Source organism: Podarcis vaucheri (assembly GCF_965113315.1).
Source record: "Podarcis vaucheri genome assembly, chromosome: 5".
NCBI classification, from domain to species: Eukaryota; Metazoa; Chordata; class Lepidosauria; order Squamata; family Lacertidae; genus Podarcis; species Podarcis vaucheri.
This window is the reverse complement of record NC_138763.1, coordinates 23,650,339-23,671,152: the sequence shown is the minus strand read 5'-3', so window position 1 is coordinate 23,671,152 and position 20,814 is coordinate 23,650,339. Positions and strand designations below refer to the sequence as shown.

Below are 20,814 nucleotides of genomic sequence, written 5' to 3'. Positions count from 1 at the left end.
GCCCTAGGTTTAGACCACAGCGCCACCCGCGTCCCTAGAATGTGTAGGGATGGGCTATAAATCAATAGAAAAAATCAGATGGTGGTCACCATAGATTAATGGTAGATACCATGGAGGCAGTGATGGAAACTGCAGGAGGAGAGAATTTCTTGTACGTGCTTTTTGCTTGAGGGTCTCCCGCATTCATCTGGTTGACCAGTATAAGATATTGGACTAGATTGGACTGTCTGATCCAACGGGCTCCTCTTATGCCAGGCGTGTCCAAACTTTTTTCAAAGCGGGCCAAATTTGATGAAGTGAACATGTGTGAGGGCATCCAAATTGAGCTTTTTTTTTACAATTTTACCCACAGGGGCTGGATTAAACCAATGGATGGCCCAGATTAGGCTCCCAAAACTGACTTTTGGCATGCCTGTCTTATGTCCTTTAGGTGCCCTCCAAATGTTGTTGGACTTCAATGCCCATTCGCCTCAGCCACCCTGGGCTATGGTCATGGATGATGGGAGTTGTAGTCTAACAGCATCTGGAGGGCACCCCACTCATTATCCTTGCCACAGTACTGGATCAGAAGGTCCAATTGTCTTAATTTAAGAAAGCTTGTTAAAAAGGGGGGCCATAATTCAGTGGTAAAACACATTACTGGCCTGCAGAAAGTCCCAGACTGAATTCCTGCTGTCTCTAGTTAATATATCATACCCTTCCAGTGTCCTGATTTTCCTGGCATGGTCCCAGAATTACAGAAGCCCTTTCACCTTCCTTCTCCCTCAGCAAAAGAGTGGAGAGGAAGAAACTATGATTTCCAGAAGCAGCCACAGCGGAAGTAGCCGCCAACCCACCAGCACCTTGATGTGCAGTGGCTTCCAGGAACCAGAGTCCTAGGCGGCATTTCCTTCACTTCTCCTCCTCTGCCTTCAGCTTCCAGGGAAGGAATGTCATGGCTCCCATCAGGCACTGGCTCATGCAGCAGTGCAGCACCAAGAGATGTGCATCCTGATTTTCATCTGAAGAATGTTGGCAGGTGTGAAATAGCCATGCTAGTGTCATATCTTTATTGGAGCCAACTAGAATGTCTTGGAACACCGAGCAAACGTTTGAGTCCTCCAGCACTCTTCTTCAGGCTGGCTGTTAAGTGAAATAGTCACAATGGAAGAATCTCAGCAAGTCTGCAATTTTCAACAGTCTCAAGAAAGAGTGCAGGACGTGTTTTGGAGTCTTAAACTGCAATTCAGTCCTGTGCCCAGAGAAAGTACATTGGAACTTACTACTGTTAATTAGGCTAGGCTGTGCTAGGTGCATGTTATGTACTAACCTTGGATCCTAGAACAATAGGCAAGTAGGATCCTAGAATGCAAGAAGTGATTGGCTTGCAGGAGAAGACCAATCAGGCTCCAGGAAGAAGTTTATCGGGCTATTAGGGTGGTAGGAGCGTAGAATGAAACAACTGATTGGCCTGCAGGAAAAGACCAATCAGGCTATAGGAGGGAAGAAGAATCAGCCAATCAGACGCATTGTGTAAATAATGTATATAAAAGCCTGAAGTTTGGGGGGGGCAATTCAATCACTGTTTTACAAGCTGCAATAAGGAGCATGAAATCACTACAGGACTCTGACTTCAGACTGTATTTTACACAGAGGGCTATTGAAACAAAAGGAAAGAAAAACAATGAGATGGAACAAGTGATTAGGCTGGCATGAAAAGCCTCTCTCCATGATTATTCCACTCCATGCACTGCAACACAGCAGGTGGGCAGCACTCCTCAAAAACACCAGATAGTGGGAGTCCTGTTGGGAGAAAAATAGTCTTCCTGGGCAATGAGCCTAAAGTTTAAGAGCAAGGGGTTTCTGTGGGGTGGAGTCATGACTATTGATTGGAAGTCTTGTCCTGTCCATGGCATTAGTGTGGGTGTGTTTAAGGATTTCCCAGTCTACACCATAGGAATACAGTGGTACCTCAGGTTAAGTACTTAATTCGTTCCGGAGGTCTGTACTTAACCTGAAACTGTTCTTAACCTGAAGCACCACTTTAGCAAATGGGGCCTCCTGCTGCTGCCACTCCGCCAGAGCCCGATTTCTGTTCTTATCCTGAAGCAAAGTTCTTAACCTGAAACACTATTTCTGGGTTAGCAGAGTCTGTAACCTGAAGCGTATGTAACCTGAGGTACCACTGTATGGTAGAAGTTCAATTGAAACAAAGGGCACTGGGAATTAGCTCTCTTACCAATCTGCCTAAAATTCATTCTTCTGGTTAGCCTTTAATTCACAAAAACCAAATCTAGTTAAATGTATTCCAAATTATATTACCCTTCCCACCTAGTCATGCACACCTGTGCCCCCAGAATCCTCTGTCCTATTTTAAAGATCAGGCTTCCGCACTTTAAATAGCTCTGTTTCCTAGAACTATGTTTGAACACCGCGAAAGTGTCCAGAAACATGTGGCCTTCCAGATATTGTTCGACTCCAGTTCCATCAACCTCAGCCAGGAAAGAAGAAGAAGAGGAGGAGGAGGAGGAGCAGTTTGGATTTGATATCCCGCTTTATCACTACTCGAAGGAGTCTCAAAGCGGCTAACATTCTCCTTTCCCTTCCTCCCCCACAACAAACACTCTGAGGTGAGTGGGGCTGAGAGACTTCAGAGAAGTGTGACTGGCCCAAGGTCACCCAGCAGCTGCACATGGAGGAGCAGAGATGCGAACCCGGTTCCCCAGATTATGAGTCTACCACTCTTAACCACTACACCACAACGGCAAGGGCATTGTAGCTGAGAAGCATCCGGAGGACCACAGGTTCCCCACGTGCACCAGAAGCAAATCTTAGGATACGGAATCAGAATCATAAAACAGCTGGAAGGGACCACAAGGGTCAACTAGTCCAGCCCCGTGCAATTCAGGAATCTTTCACTCCATGTGGGGCTCAACTTCCGATCCTGAGATTAAGAGCCCCATGCTCTACTGACTGGGTAGAGTTATACCTCAGTTGTGTAGAATAACTGGAAAAAAATTATAATGATAGGGTGACGAGTTGTTCAGAGGTATAGAGCGCCAACACTTAACCCCACTTTTGCAACCATAACCAGGGCAAAGGAAGAATTTTTATATTGCCTTTGAATACACACATTAAAATACGCACATTGAAAAATGAAGTTGGTAGCAAGAGATGAACAAACAGCATTCTAACCCTAAACATCCAATTCAGTTTTAATACAAAAGTTTCTTAAAGGCTACAAAATTGCTTTGGTTATTAGTTCTGCATTAAGCACTTTGCAGACAAAGAGTATATGTCATGTCATCATTGTAACATACAGTAGATTGCACAGTATATTTAAACAAGAAATAGGCATTTCTTCCTCCAATTCCCGAAGTTCTTTTGCAAAGGCTTCTTTCCTGCAGAACAGAAACACAAGTTAATAAATTATTGTGATGACATGAAAACACTTCTCTGCTACACGTGGGGGAGGACATACTTACCCTCTTTTAAGAGAAGACAAACCAAACCATTAATACACACCCTGCAAGCCACCCAAGCAAGAGGAGGGCTGGTACAACATAAGTGGAATACGGGATTGTCTCTGAAGAAAGAAAATAAAGGTTTTATTCACATTGTGGCTGGAGACATAACGTATGAAGGTCTTTAAGAGGAATATTTTGATTCCAGAGACTGGGAACCCATCAAAGGTTTAGAAAAGGATACCTCTCCCAGCCAGCCAGCCAGCCCAGTCAGGCCTGCCACCAGCAGTCAGTCAGTTCAGGAACTGTCCAAAGGTCCCAGGGAATTAGAGTTTCACTGTGGCTCAGCTCTGCTGTGCCACCAATCACTGCTCTCTGCCTTAGCAGACGGAAGTACCACATTGGGAGCCAAGCATTCATGCCATCCACCATGATGGTTAAGGCATCCGAACTGCAATGCCCTGCCATATACCGTATTTTTCGCTCCAAAAGACACAATTTTTTCTTTCCTAAAAAGTAAGTGGAAATGTCTGTTCCTCTTATGGAGCAAATGCGTGGTCCCTGGAGCCGAATTGCCCAGGGGCAAAAAGCAGATCAGGCTCTCTCTCTCTTTTTTCCTTCTTTTTTTTTTTTTTTTTGAAAGAGGGAAGTGGGTGTTGAAACAAAGCCGCTGATCATTTGCCGATCCAGGAGAGAGATAAAGGATGCTAGAGATAAAGGAGGCTGCCAGGGAGGGGGGAGGTAAGGACAGCAAACTTGCAAAAGGGGAAAACAGGAAGACTAAAGCAATAAGGAGAGAAATTAGAAGAAAAGGAGGAGCAAAAAACTGCTCCAGCTAAGGAAAAGTCACTACACTAAGGCAAACAAGAAGGAAGGGAGTATTGAAAGAAAACATCTGATCGGTGGGATCGGAAGAGAGATAAGGGACGCTAGCGGAGGCTGCCTAGGAGGGGGGAGGTAAAAGCCCATGGATCCTCAGGATTTTTACATTGGGTCACCCCAAATTCACAATCAGATCACATATCTTTGGCCACAGCATGAACCACAAAAATCATACACCCACTGTTTCATTCAGAATATATTTTTTTCTTGTTTTCCTCCTCTATAAACTAGGTGCGTCTTATGGCCAGGTCGTCTTATGTAGCGAAAAATACGGTAGATCCATGAAAGCTGTTGATTCCATTGACCCTTAGTCCATAGACTTTCATTGGGGGTAAGTTAAGATGCTGCCATTGCAAAAGAGAGCTAACTTTGGCTCACATTCAGAGGTGGCGTCTCCACCTGCCCATTGCTAAAATGACTACTTTGGGGCCTGGCAGGGAGGAGTTTTTCAAGGAAACCATAGCAAGAGCAGGAGGGGCAGGGGGAGAATGCGACACAGCTTCATTGGGCGAGTATCAGTAGTCTGGCGCTGGCTCTGATCCAAGTCCCCACAAACCCAAACTCTTTATGATCCACTCAGTTTCCTAACACGGAGGAAGCACTTGCTTACATTTCTCTTACTAAAAAAATTCCTTCCAGTAGCACCTTAAAAACCAACTAAGTTAGTTCTTGGTATGAGCTTTCATGTGCATGCACACTTCTTCAGATACACTGAAACAGAAGTTGCCAGATCCTTCTATATAGTGAGAAGGTGGGGAGGGGTATTACTCAGAAGGGTGGTGGGAATGGGTGATTGGCAGATAGCTGAGATGAGCCTGTTGACGACTCTTAACGACTGCAATAGGTCTTACAGGAAAAGGCAAGGGGTGAGAAGGTGAAAAATGGCTAGTCATGTATAATGAGATAAGAATCCAATGTCTCTGTTGAGACCAGGTCTCTCCATGGTTTTAAGTTTGGTAATGAGTTGCAATTCTGCAGCTTCTCTTTCCAGTCTATTTCTGAAATTCCTTTGTAGTAAAACAGCTACTTTGAGATCTTGTATAGAATGTCCTGGGAGATTGAAGTGTTTCTCTGTTTTGTGATTCTTGATGTCTGATTGTGCATGCACACGAAAGCTCATACCAAGAACTAACTTAGTTGGTCTTTAAGGTGCTACTGGAAGGAATTTTTTTATTTTGACTATGGCAGACCAACACGGCTACCTATCTGTAACTGGAACATTTCTCCTACTGAAACCAAAAGGATCTACTTACTTATTGTTACAAATACTTATAACCTCTCCTTCGCTGTATCGCCCCAGGGTGGGACACACATACCAGTATAACAAATCAAAACAGCATATAAACAGCATATATAGATATGTGGAATGGTGATGAATGTTGTTTTTGGTTTGCTGCTCATCTTAATCTTCTAAATGGTTGTTTTTAACCGTTTTCACCTATAATTTTACTTCTGTAAACCGCTTTGATGGGTTTTTGTTTTTTTACAACCAAGCAGTGTATAAATTTTACAAAGTAAATATATGAACCTTGATTAAAGCCACACTTTTAAAACCACCTCACAACTAACAATTAAAAACAATGAGCTTGGGGACTATATAATCACCTTTTGACGCCATTTTTGTACCGGACATGTTGCTTGCTAATAGTGGGCAAAACAGAAGCTTAGTTTGGTTGCTAAAAGAGGAGGGTGATATAAGCCATAGTCATTACTATGTACAGTGAAGAGATTTCACTTTTTGCCCACTGAAAGGACTGCCAATTTATTTATCTTTTATTTTATTTGTTTTGAATGTAGGAACAAATACCCAATAATTATAGTTCTCCCCTGTTCCCTGCCCATAACAGCCCCAACTACGTCTAGCTGTATAAGCAATAATAAAATAAAACATCAATTCAGTCGCTGCCGATTTAAAAAGTCTCACTCCACAGGTCTCCTTGTGTATTTATTAGTGTATTACACATCTATCCCATCCACCCCCGTGAGTTCAAGGTGATGTACTTTTTTTCCTTTCTGCTTTATCCTTGCGATAACCCTGTAGGTTAGGCTGAGAGACTGCAGCTGAAATTGATTTCCTCTGCCATGAGGTCACTGCAGACTTATTGGTACTGTGTTATTTGCCTGGAATTTTCACATGGCTGCCCTGTCAGGTGTCTCAGGTGGCTGCCCAGCTCCTTTAGAAATCCTCCATCTCTGATTATTATTTTTTAATCAAACTTACACAGTTGAATGTCTGTGTGCCACAAAGCTGTTAAAGGTACAAGGGTCCCGTCAACCCTAAACCATGCAAAGAACTCAAGGTTAATGTTATCAGGTCTTGCCTCAGACTAAGCTTCATCTGGCAGTACCACGTGGCTTGAATCCAGAGAAAAATTAGAGCCACACGTAGCAAGGAAAGCCCCAAAATGAACCGGGAAATCCCTTCTCTGTTATTTGGAGAAGGGAATTCCAGAAGCAATCACAACTCTGGTTAAATACAACGAAAGAAGGGAACAACCTAATATTGCAGAAAGCAATTGCTCTGAATGTTGCCTGAACATGTTGTTTCATAACTTTCATTCTACGAGGGCTTGATATTTATTTTAAAAAGGAAGGAAGGAAGGAAGGAAGGAAGGAAGGAAGGAAGGAAGGAAGGAAGGAAGCTCTGGGACTGGTACAGCAGTACTCCCTCTTGGCAGTCTTGTGTTATTCATTAAGCAAACAATTTCATCACAAGAATGCATGACACAGTGTAATGGTACTATTTTGGACACTGTTGCAACACAGGCTAAACTTGAGTTACCTGTGCATCATTGGGAAGGATCCTACTGCTTGAGGGTGCACAGAGCACCCAGAAATGCAATGCACTTTGCAGACATTTTTGCAATATGCAAACCTTACATACACGGCTCATCACCATGGCATTAATTTGTGCTCGCATATATATACCGTATTTTTCGTCCCATAGGACACTCCGTCCCATAGGACGCACCTAGTTTTTTGGGGGGAAATAAAGGGGGGAAAATTTCCTTTATTTCCCCCCCAAAAGCAGGTCGGGGAAACCGAACCAGGTCGAGGAACAGCGGGGTGGCGGCGCTGCGCCTCCCTGCTGTCCCCCGAGCTTGTGGGGCTGGCCGATGTCTGCCCAGCGCGAGGGGCGCTCTGCTCCAGGGTGCCTCGCCGGCCGGGCGGCAGGCTGCTATCTGCAGCGTGGGGAGCCCTGCGGGGAACTCCTGCAAGGCTCCCCACGCTGCGGATGTGTTCCCGAAGCGCCGGGCGCTCTGCTTTCAGGGCGCCCGACGCTCCGGGAAGCAGGCTGCTATATATCTATATATCTATATAACTATGCAGGTTTTGGTGTCTTCGGGTGTCTTCCCGTGTAAGAGTCGGGGTGTCTGGGCGACGTTTCGATGAGGTCTCACTCGTCATTTTCAGGCTGGTGCTTTCGGCTTCTTGTTACTGGAACAGAGCAGAATCTGGTGTTTGAGTTCCTATAAATACTGTTGAGGGGTGTGGTGTATAGCCTCCAACGTTCTGGGCAGAGAGGAAGTTCCTAGATTAGTGTGCCTTTTCTTCTTTTGTTCCTTAATTACTTGAGGGATATCTTGAGTGATTTCATGAGTGATATTCTGAATACCACTGGGTGGGTCATTAAGTGTAGATTAGTTGCTAAAGCTTTCGTGTCTTGACCTCTTGAGCTTGTGAAGAGTTTTTCTGAGAAGATGGCTGTGCTGCATTTAGTTGTGCTCTGGCTTGGCTTCGTGTATAGGGGCGAGCTGTGATTTTGTGCCTTGTGCCAGCCATATCTGTGTAGGGATTGCAGGGGGGTGCAGCATCCGGAGGTGCCACTATAGTTTGGCTACTGGATGGAGTCTGTAATATGTCTGTGGAGAGGGTCTGGGTTTGGGTCTGGTGTGGTTGATTGGTGACGGCGTTCTGTGTGCCTCTGGTTCTGGTGTCGGTTTTTGTGGGGAGGGCTAATTTCCAGATGTCTGGCAGGCGGGACGTGTCGTCACGCTTGTTCATGTTGTGAGGGTGTTTCTCTATCTCGATGGCTTCACTCAAGATATCCCTCAAGTAATTAAGGAACAAAAGAAGAAAAGGCACACTAATCTAGGAACTTCCTCTCTGCCCAGAACGTTGGAGGCTATACACCACACCCCTCAACAGTATTTATAGGAACTCAAACACCAGATTCTGCTCTGTTCCAGTAACAAGAAGCCGAAAGCACCAGCCTGAAGATGACGAGTGAGACCTCGTCGAAACGTCGCCCAGACACCCCGACTCTTACACGGGAAGACACCCGAAGACACCAAAACCTGCATTCCTGTACCCGTGAAAATCTACGAAAGCACTATATAACTATATATCTATATCTATATCTATATCTATATCTATATCTATATCTATATCTATATATCTATATCTATATCTATATCTATATCTATATCTATATCTATATCTATATCTATATCTATATCTATATCTATATCTATATCTATCTACCTATCTAAATAATAAAAAGAGTTATTAACTTAATATTCCTTAACAGGGTGGTGGAAAACTGCAGAATAATGATAATAAAAATAACAATTAAAATAATTTATTATTTATACCCCACCCATCTGGCCGGGCATCCCCAGCCACTCTGGGCGGCTTCCAACAAAATATTAAAATACAGTAATGCATCAGACATTAAAAGCTTCCCTAAACAGGGCTGCCTTCAGAAGAGTTCTAAGAGAGCAAAGCCGTAAAACATGCTCTTTAACCGAGATCCAATTTAGCTGAAAGAAGACAATGAAAGGAGAAGAGTCAGAGACATTGAAACACCCACCATATGTCATGAGGCAATGAGCAGCTGGCTGGGAGAGATACTGTTTCAGGGGAATCGTTAAAGGCATGAAGGCCTGCCAATGGCACACAAATAAATGGGGCAGACATCAGTGCAGGTTGCCAGAATAAATATCCCCAGGAGCCACTCCCTCTGGGGTAATACATAAAATGAGTTCATTGGTTTCTTCATTCCAGCGATGACATTTGTGCATTCTCTCTCTCAGTTAACAAAACTTCAGTACAAAAACATAATAATTAAAACGGTCATAAAAACTACCAAGTTACAGTGCACGCCTATACATGCCCATTTGGAAGTAAGCCCATTGAAACTGGTGGCGCTTACTCCTAGGTAACAGGAGGTATGATTGCAACAAAACCTGAAGCTTTCCTTTTAGGAATCCTAGGTGCCGAAATCCCAAGGGAGCAGAAAATAGTATTTATGTATGTGACCACGGCTGCGTGGATATTATTGGCCCAGAGATGGAAAGAAGATAAAGTTCCTATCAAAGAAGAATGGCAGATAAATTTAATGGACTGTGCCAAAAGGGCTAAAATGACCGGAAGAGTCAGAAATTAGGAAAACCAAAATTTTAGTAAGTTAAGGGGGGAATTTATAACTTATCTTAAAGACCATTGTAAGCTAATTGCTAGTACGATTGGAATATCACTTGTAGTTTAATGGTGAATTTTGGAAACAATGTAGAGATAAAAGATTTGGATTATTATAAAAGATGCAGGAGGAAATGATTTACAATAGGACCCACAAAGGGGAAGAGGGAAGTCCAAGAGATTCTTTGGAATCTTGTTTTTCTGTTGTATGATGGAGATGTGAATGTAAAATGTTAATCTGAAAAACCAAATAAATGATTTTTATTTTTTTTAAGGAGGTATGATTGCAACAAGTAGGCCACGTATCCACAGCAGTGACCAGAGCAGGAATGACCACTGGGAGGAGCGCAGAGAAGAAATTCCATGGTGCGTCTGCAGCAGCACAACCGGACGCCTTCATTTGCCCCAGCTGCAACGAAACATGTCTCTCCCGCAATAGTCTCTAGAGCAGGGGTCTGCAACCTTTAAGACAAAAAGAGCCACTTGGACCCATTTCCAAAGAAAAAAAAACTGGGAGCCGCAAAACTCGTCATTATAAAAATAACTTTTTTGTCACTTTTTTATTATTTCTTTGTTTGACCCCTCAGAATTACTCCTCCTCATAGAAATAAACGTTAAATTAACAAGTTACCTTTTTTGTGTGTGTTCTTCACTCCCCTTTCAATGCAGTGACCAGCATACATGCCCCTTACAATGTAGTGGGCGGGCGGGCGGGAAGGTGATGTCGGGATGGTGCGTGACTAACGCACGCACCGCCCCATGCGACGTCACAGCCAGTACAGCGCCCGCCACAGTGGGGAGTGTCGGGGCGCACAATGCGCCTCCTCCCCTTGCTAGTATCCGCCCCGGAGCCGCGGCAAAGGTGTAAAAGAGCCACATGCGGCTCCGGAGCCGCGGGTTGCAGACCCCTGCTCTAGAGCCACAGCAAGCGCTGTGGCTCTCCAATGGTTTGACTTCACCCCCAAAGGCACACTCCTCCATTGTCTCCCAAGACAAATGGATGCCAACCACAAAAATAAGCCTAGGTGGGGAGGGGATGCTTGTTGCAACAAAAATGATCCTGTCTTCCTGATGAACGTTTAGTAGCAGCAAGGACAGTATCGGATGGCGTGGGGAGGCTGCATCGCTCACTTCCCTCCAACGCAGTTGCTGCAGCGTACCAGGATGCAGAGGGGGAGGGTTAGTGGTGGCAAGGTTGGCACATTGCAAATGAGGCAACAGGAGCACTTTACTGGCTCCATTGCTGTGTTTGCACTGCATCAACCTCACCACCGCCACACCCCTCTCTATCCTGTATACCTGAAGGAGCGTCTCCACCCCCATATTTCAGCCCGGATACTGAGATCCAGCGCCGGGGGCCTTCTGGCAGTTCCCTCATTGCAAGAAGTGAGATTAATAATAATAATAATAATAATAATAATATTTTTTTATTTATACCCCGCCCTCCCCAGCCAAGGCCGGGCTCAGAGCGGCTTACAAGCAATAATAAAAACAAGATGAATGATTACAACTTAAAAACAAAAATAAAATACAACATTAAAATAATGGAACATTAAAATATTAAAATGTAGCCTCATTGCAGGAGAAGGAAAAGAAAAAAGAAAATGGGGGGGAGGGAATCAAATTGGCTCCAAGCCAAAGGCCAGGCGGAACAACTCTGTCTTACAGGCCCTGCGGAAAGAAATCAGATCCTGCAGGGCCCTGGTCTCATGAGACAGAGCGTTCCACCAAGTTGGGGCCAGTGCTGAAAAGGCCCTGGCTCTGGTTGAAGCCAATCTAACTTCCTTAGGGCCTGGGACCACTAGGGTGTTGTTATTTATGGACCTTGAGGCTCTCCGTCGGGCATACCAGGCGAGGCGGTCCCGTAGGTACGAGGGTCCTAGGCCGTGAAGGGCTTTAAAGGTCAAAAGCAGCACCTTAAATCTGACCCTGTACTCCACCGGGAGCCAGTGCAGCTTGTAAAGCACTGGATGAATATGCTCCCATGGCAGAGACCCCGTGAGGAGCCTTGCTGCAGCATTCTGTACCCGCTGGAGTTTCTGGGACAGCTTCAAGGGCAGCCCCGCATAGAGCGAATTACAGTAGTCAAGCCTGGAGATGACTGTCGCATGGATCACTGTGGCCAGGTCGGGGCGGGAAAGGTAAGGGACCAACTGCTTGATGCGGCGAAGGTGGAAAAATGTCGCCTTGGCTGTTGCTGTAACTTGCGCCTCCATGGAAAGGGAGGCGTCAAGGATTACACCCAAACTCTTAACGGAAGGCAATGGCACTAACTGGGCCCCCTCAAGAGAAGGGAGTTGGTCCCTCATCCCCATACCATCCCGACCCAGCCATAGGACCTCTGTCTTCGAAGGATTTAGTTTCAATCGGCTCCCACGAAACCATCCAGCCACAGCTTCCAAGCATCTGGTCAGTGTGTCCGGGGCCGAGTCAGTGTGGCCATCCATCAGCAGATAGAGCTGAGTGTCATCAGCATATTGGTGACAGCCCAGCCCAAAGCTCCGGATAATCTGGGCAAGGGGGCGCATAAAGATGTTAAAAAGCATCGGGGAGAGAATTGCGCCCTGCGGCACTCCACACACCAAGGAGTGGCGTGATGACATTTCCCTCCCTAGTGCCACCCTCTGTCCCCGACCAGAGATAAAAGAGCACAACCAGTTACGGGCTATGCCCTGTATCCCCACGTCTGCGAGGCGATGGTCCAGAAGATCATGATTGACCATGTCAAAGGCTGCTGACAAATCTAAAAGGATCAGCAGCCCTGACCCGCCTCGATCCAGTTGTCTACGGATATCATCTGTTAGGGCAACCAGAGCCGTCTCCGTCCCAAAACCAGGACGGAAACCGGACTGAAATGGATCTAATGCCGATGTTTCCTCCAGAAACCTACCAAGCTGTTCTGCAACCGCTCTCTCAATTACCTTACCCAGGTATGGAAGATTTGAAACTGGGCGGTAATTGGATAGGTCTAAGGGATCTAATGAAGTTTTCTTTAAGAGTGGACGCACCACTGCTTCCTTCAGTTCCCCTGGGAATGTCCCCGTGTCAAGGGACAAATTGATAATTTCAACCAGGGGGGTCCGCACAACATCTGGACACTCCCTAATCAGCCAAGACGGGCACGGATCAAGGAGGCAGGTGGTGGGCCTACCAACTTGGAGGAATCTATCCACATCAGTAGGGAGTATCCGATCGAAATGGTCCAACACTGAACCTGAAGTCAGTCGAGGGGCCTCCAGTTCAGTTACTGTATCTAAATTGGCAGGGAGGTCACGGCGGAGCAACAGGACTTTCTCCGCAAAAAAGCTCGTGAATGCCTCACAGCTGTGGGTCGAATTTGTGCTTAAATTTGGTTGTCCTCCTAAGGACGTTATTGACCTAATTATTCTAAAAAGTTGTGCCGGGCGAGAGCTAGCGGATGCAATGGAAGCTGCAAAGTAAGATTTCTTAGCAGCTTTCATAGCCATCTCATAGGCTTTCATAAGCGTCCTATAAGATGTTCTTGAGGCATCTTACAGAGAACCAGGCAGAGGGCCTTCTCGGTAGTGGTGCCAGCCTTGTGGAACACCCTCCCTTCAGATATGAAGGAAATAAGCAGCTATCCTATCTTTAAAAGACATCTGAAGGCAGCCCTGTTTAGGGAAGTTTAATGCTGTATTGTTTTTAACACTCGATTGGGAGCCGCCCAGAGTGGCTGGGGAAACTCAGGCAGATGGGCGGGGTATAAATAATAAATTATTATTATTATTATTATTATTATTATTATTATTATTATTATTATTATTATACACAGCTGGCCAGGGGAACAGAAGAGCCCCAGCATGTCATCTGCTGCTGGGCAAGGGGCTCAAGTGAATGCTATAAAGACAAAGATACAACAGAGCATCATGTTTTAGTCTGCAACTTTCATCTAAGTTTATCTCCACTCGGGGAGGAGTACAAAAAAACAGTACAGAAAGTGTCAGTAAATATTAAATGCCAAATTTCTGTCTTACTTGCTATTGAAACTAAAAGAGAAATCTGTTCACAGTTTCAAGTTCTATTATTAATCGATAATCAGAAGCAATGTAAAACAGAATTTTGATGCTCAATTCTCCTTAAAGGTACATACTATACTATGCTTACATTGGCTACATTTTCAAACTTAATTTTTACAGCATGGTAGCTACATTTAAATCACAGTACCATTTAAGATGATATGCATTGGGTTCATCCGTAGAGCTAGCAACTTTAGCTTTCTGCTGAGAAAGGAAAAGCATTCAGCTACTCACTCCTACTAAAGGATGCTTGTAGAATTACCAAACAATCAAAGTAATGCAGAAGAAAGAAAAAGCACTTTTTAAATAATCCAATGGAAAACAAGACTAGGTTGCTAATAAATGAGATTGCAGTACCCTAAAAATAAAAGAGCCCAACTACAAACTTAAAGAGGAAGGACTAAGCTCTTATCCATGGCTTGCACACAGGTGATCAACAATTCTAAAACATTTTGGCTTTTCACCATACCTGATTTTTCCATTCCTCTCTTGTGTGTCTAAGCAGAACTAACGTTCGACTCTGCTGTTACATCTCTGAGGCTTCTGGAGCTTTAAATAGAGCAAAATCTGGAATGCACTGCACCTGCTTCTTTCACTAGGGTAAGTTATCTGCATTCAATGGTTGGAAAAGACAGGAATTTGGGCCCTTACACTTTACAGGTCATTCTGTCCATTATGAGCGTAGAGCAGAGCTTTGAGAATTCTCATGTGGTGTTTTTGCTGGTCAGTCAAGCAAATTCTGATACCTTTTTTATAATGACTCTAATACAGCTAAGGCAGAGGTAGTCAAAACGGTGCCTTTCAGATGTTCTTGGATGACAACTCAGTCCCAGCCAGCATGGTCAAGCATGATGGGAGTTGTGATTTGTTTGGTTTTTTCCAATATAATCTTTATTAGTTTTCCAAATTTCACACTTTAAATACATATTATATTACATTTTACATTTGTAATTTGCTCCTATGAGCTGACTTCCCTCCTTCCCTCTTCTAATTTCTTTTTGTCACTTCCAAATTTTTCGCAATGTCTTTTATCCCATTGCATGGGAGTTGTAGTTCAATGACCTCTAGAAGACACAGCATTGACTATCCCTGAGCTACGGTATATGTCATCATGCAAATTATCCCTGCACGGATATAACCACAAACTTGATGCTTTTTCTCACTGGGATTAGGCATTAAATGAAGCTTTGCTTAAAACTTTGCTCCAAAATGGAGGACTTATATTTAACTCTTTCATCTTGAGTGTCATTTCACTTTTATCACCAGGCCAAAACAGAATAAACTTTAGCTGGACCAAAAGTAGAATGGGGATTATGGAAACAAGGAATCACAAAACTCTGGATGCCATAAGCTTCTGTTCCTATTTTAGGAGGTATTCTCTGTTCTGGTGCAATGCTAATGACTGCACCAGGTTCCCTTGAGATATTTTGGACTTCAACTCCCATCATGCCCCAGCCAGCATGGCAATGGTCAGGGATGATGGGAGTTGTAATCCAAAATACCTAGAGGGTATCAGGTTGGGAAAGGCTGACTTGAATTTATAAGATATAACCAAGTCTGATATGAATGTATTTTCCACACGTTAAATTGCATAGGATTTAGATTATGGTGCAGAATTCAACATTATATAATAATATAATAATTTATTATTTATACCCCACCCATCTAGCTGGGTTTCCCCAGCCACTCTGGGAGGTTTCCAACAGAATATTAAAATACAATAACCTATTAAAAATTAAAAGCTTCCCTAAACAGGGCTGCCTTCAGATGTCTTCTAAAAGTCTAGTAGTTGTTCGGTTGACCATGAAAAATTGTTTTGGAAAGATGAATCTTTTTTCTAATTCTTTCTTTTCTTCTTCTGTATCGTTGCTTTTGTTGTATATTTGATTGGTATTTGTACCTGGAAAGAAGCAATAAAAAATATTATATTAAAAAAAAATAAAAGTCTAGTAGTTGTTTTTCTCTTTGACATCTGGTGGGAGGGCGTTCCACAGGATGGGTGCCACTACCGAGAAGGCCCTCTGTCTGGTTCCCTGTAGCTTGGCTTCTCGCAGCGAGGGAACCGCCAGAAGGCCCTCGGCACTGGACCTCAGTGTCCTGGCAGAACGATGGAGGTGGAGACACTCCTTCAGGTATACTGGACCGAGGCCGTTTAGGCCTTTAAAGGTCAGCACCAACACTTTGAATTGTGCTCAGAAACGTACTGGGAGCCAGTGTAGGTCTTTCAAGACCAGTGTTATATGGTCTCGGTGGCTGCTCCCAGTCACCAGTCTAGCTGCCACATTCTGGATTAGTTGTAGTTTCAGCTTGAGCACTTATGTGGGCCAGCCCTACCCTTAGGCAAAGTATGGTGGCCATTTCAGGCAGTTGAGTTTGGGTACCATGAAAAGCAAGCAGATTGTTAGTCATATAGTTTATTGTTACTGTATCGTATGTTCTACCACCTCCACTTTCCGAGGCAGTATAGCTCTGAATACCAATTGCTGGGGATCATAAATGGGGAGAATGCTGCTGTATTGAGGTCCTGCTTTGCATGCTTCCCATGGTCATCTTGGTTAGCCACTGTGAGAAGAGGATGATGGAATAGATGGACCACCAGCTGACCCAGCAAGGCACTTCTTATGTTTTCCTTGCACATGAAGTGCTTACGGGATTTTCCACCTCAGATGCAAAAATAACTTGACTAGCCTTGGTTCCTATGTACAGTGGCGTAGCGTGGAGGGTGCAGGGGGGCCGGCCGCACCGGGCGCAACATTGGGGGGGCGCTCGCACTCGCAGCTCTCTGCCCCTAAGGCAGAGGGGGCGCAAATTACTTGCCTTGCCCCGGGTGCTGACAACCCACGCTATGCCACTGCCTATGTACCTAGGTTTGGGGAGGCGGGCACTTCAGACAAAAAACGAATAAAGCAGCAAATGAATAAATATGCATGTAGAGTTCTGCCTGGTCTCAGTTTAAAATTCACTGCATTCATTGCATTTTATTTCCTGTCTCTCAGGCTTCCCAGCTTTACCTTCATTATGCTAGACAAAATCCACTCCCTCTCACACTTAAGCCCTAATGAGCAATCTAATCCATGATTTGACTTCCTTAGAAGAGCTAAGCAGGATCCTGTATATAAATGAAGATTAGTGAGAGGGGCTGGCACATTTTGTTAGATGAAATACTATTTCTCATATATATACATGTATTTTGACAGCACTTAAGCTTGGACAAGACATTGTGTGGTATCTGGAAAAAATGGATCTGATACGCAATCCTATTTTATAGCTTTTGGGCACAATGTGCAAAAGGAGACTTGCACGAGGACTGAAACACTTGGGGGAAATGGGGGGAAAGAGCTGTACATACATCTCTATAAAAGACTCGTCTGATGACTGCTTGGGATATTTTTGATATCAAAGTTTATACTGCAAATAATTCAAAAGCTGTCCTGATAAAGACATCAGTGAAACGATCCATTTCTAGCAACAAATGAGAATTCTTGTGGCTGTAAATCTGTTTTAATTCTGAATTGTTGTCACTCTCCCTAGGACCTGCTGGTGAGCAATGGGTAATAATTTTATTAATTTAGGAGTAGGAGTAGTAAATAAGTAAACGAGTAAATAAGTAATATTTTGGTTGTTTCAGATGTGACAATCAGATAGAAGCAGGAACAGGAATCACAGCTGATTAAGACTTTCAGTCTCAATCAAAATCATTTATACACATCTATCCCAGTGGGGAGATGCACAAATTGTATCCTTCCTCAACAGAGCTGGATTTAGGGCAGTACGACTGGTTCTACCGCCCAGGGCACCCAGCCTTGGGGTTGCCACAAGGTGTCATAACTATGACATATTAAATTGAGGTGCGAGGCTTGGGGAGCCAAATTTTTGCCCCACACAGGGCACCACTGAAATTTGAAATACCAAGGTCTGCCCCTTGTTGTTGTTGTTGTTGTTGTTTTGTTTTGTTTTTTCCTGCAAGAAAATTTTAATTCTGTTACAACTTATGACCTTAATAGTCAAAATCCTCTTTTGCCCAACACTTTCATGCTGTTAATGGCATTAACTTCTGTTTGACTGGTTCCCTCAGTTTTTAACTAGATAGTATGCCTTGAGCTAAAAAAGTTCCATGTTTTTTTCCAAGTAGTAAGCAGACATATTATAAAATGTCCATCGCCTTGGCAAGCAAGGAATGTTGATATTCAGCATTAAGTACAAGGAAATACAAATTCTATGCCTGACAAGGCAGAGAAGAATAGAGTATAGAAGTATAGAGTATAGGTGATTACTAGTCTCTTAAATTCTTTTTAAGAATTGGAAGTCAGTGCAATAAGGAAGTTCACAAGCCCAGAGGAGCAAAACTGAAAAAGCTCTAGACCTGGTAATGGTGAGTAGAGCATTCCAAACCCGGGTTGGAGGAGGCCTGGTTGAATTGTATTTCAACATGGGTGATAGGACAATATCCTTTAGCACATCCATAGGTAGCATTGGAAAATATGCGGAACAGACCGGCCCAGATAGCACACATAGTTGTGCCCTTCAAAACCTTGCTGATTCTTGTTATCACCACCATCCCAAAGCATCTGATGCCTGAATCAACTTCCTTATGATGACAATCCACTTTAAACCCAGGGGCCACATTGCCTTGTGGATAGTTTTCTGGGAAATAATAATAATAATAATAATAATAATAATAATAATAATAATAATAATTATTATTATTATTATTATTATTATTATTATTATTTTATACTCCAGCCATCTGGCTGGACTTCCCCTAGTTTGTGGGGCCAGAGACACGCTTGGGGGGACCCAAAAATATATAAATATAGATATATATACACAGACAGACGCTTTCACAGACAGAGCCAGTGTGGTGTAGTGGTTAAGAGCAGTAGACTCATAATCTGGTGAACTGCGTTCATGTGTCCGCTCCTCCACATGCAGCTGCTGGGTGACCTTGGGCTAGTCACACTTCTGTGAAGTCTCTCAGCCCCACTCACCTCACAGTTTGTTGTGGGGGAGGAAGGGAAAGGAGAATGTTAGCTCCTTTGAGACTCCTTCGAGTAGTGATAAAGCAGGATATCAAATCCAAACTACTACTACTACTACTACTCTTCTTCTTCTTCTTCTTCTTCTTCTTCTTCTTCTTCTTCTTCTTCACCCAGGCAGGCAAGAAGCACTACTACAAGTCAAGGGCACATTTCAGTCAGGAAAAAGCAGCCAAAGAAGTTGTGGAGCAAATTAAATGATGGTCAAATCTGAATTAATTCAGGCAATCTGTAAAACATATCACTGGCTGTTGTTCTGTGTTCTCACGCTAAACATATACCGAGTGCTGCCTGGTGTATTGTGACATGCCAGGAGACAAAGATAAGCAGGTTAAATTTAACACTGGAGATAACAGACCTTTAGAGAACAGGATCCTGGGCCTTGTAGAAAGATATATAGTTCTGTTCCCTTTATAACACAGAAATATTTATTTCAAAATTCACGGGTCAAAGGAACCTCTTTGACCAGGGTGCTTGTGCCGTGCCAACCCTATCTGTTGTGCTTCGGCTAATTATATACCACACACACCTGATCTAGTGGAAATAATTTCTACCGCGAACAATGTATTCCCAACAAGACGTGTTGACCTTTGCAGATTGGTTCCTTTCCAGTCCTCGTTGTTCTGAGCAAGGACATGGAGTCAACATTCCCACTAGCAGTTTATTTAAGTATGTTCATTTAGTTAAAAGCTCAGGGGGGGGGGGATGCAGATCAGCAAAACCAGACCTGGAACGTGCAAAGTTTAAGGACATAATGCAAGCCATTTTAGAAAAGTTATGAAAGTCAAGCAGAAACAACTTGCATAGCCTCCAATATTTATCTGACGAAAATAGGGACGTCCTATTCCATAATAATAAGAAAAAGAATTATACTATTTATACCCCACCCATCTGATTGGGTTGCCACTCTGGGGAGCTTCCAACATACATAAAAATATAATTAAACATTAAACTTATATATATATATATATTAAAAAACCTTCCCTATACAGGGCTGCCTTCAGATGGCTCAGGATCTGATAATTCCATACCCTCCAACCTTCTTTGATAAAAATAGGGATGTCCTAAGGAAAAATGGGACATTTTGGGATCAAATCAGAAGCTGGGACGGCTTCTGTAAATATGGGATGGTCTGGACTAAATGAAGGTGCCATCTTTTTAGGATGATTGAGGGGGGCCGTGTACAACACCATGCAATGCCCTGATGCCACATGTGCAATGCTGCAAGGAGCCAGGGGGTGGAGCCAAACACCCCCAGAATATTGAGGGGGCTCGGCCCCCACAAAAAAATACCATGGGGTGGCCAAAGCTGCCTTGTCCCCTAGGAGTTGGCATGCCTGACAGTAAACACTTGTTCTGACATCCACATAAGTAAAGAAGTAAATGCCTGCTGTATGTGAGCATGCAATTTCTAGACAAGAAAAACAGTGCAGTCCTAAACTTAAAGCATAGATGTATTGTGCTGTTATGTACTGAGTTGAATAGGATCCAAAATGCAGCAGTCTGATTGGTCCTAGAACAATAGGATTCAGAATGCAGCAGTCTGATTGGTCCAAGAACAACGCAGCAGTATGATTGGTCCGCAGCAGCCACCCAATCCAGCTCCAGATGGAAGTGAATCCACAACCTGATTGGCTTACAGGAAAATCCTGGAATTAGCCAATTACGTGCAGCCCATTGTGTAAATAATGTATATAAAGCAGATACTTTGGGGGAACTTCCATTCCTCCTCACCACTATGAGCTGAATAAAGAGCATGAAATCCACTCTTGACTCAGAGTATATTTCATGTGCCATGAATCATATCTTATTAGATACAATTGAGATGTAATAATAAAATACACTGGCCAGGTTTGGACATCAGGGTGAACCGTTGTTTACTGCGCATGTGCTGATTAGAAGAACGGGGGATGAATTTGTTCCAGTTTGCATTTAAAGGCTGATCTACCCAATTTGTGCTTCCTGAAACCATGTGTGAACCAAATCACAGCCATC

The 20,814-nt window shown here is 43.7% G+C and overlaps 1 long non-coding RNA gene across 1 annotated transcript; it reads right to left on the bottom strand.

Annotated features, from left to right (window-relative positions):
- Positions 1 to 1,605: 1,605 nt before the first annotated feature.
- LOC309533319 lies at positions 1,606 to 14,504 on the bottom strand. The gene is made up of 3 exons (XR_014220112.1): positions 14,253 to 14,504; positions 3,465 to 3,565; positions 1,606 to 3,380 (listed from the first exon to the last, which is right to left on the bottom strand). It is a non-coding gene; the product is annotated as an uncharacterized lncRNA (long non-coding RNA).
- Between the last annotated feature and the right edge of the window lie 6,310 nt (positions 14,505 to 20,814).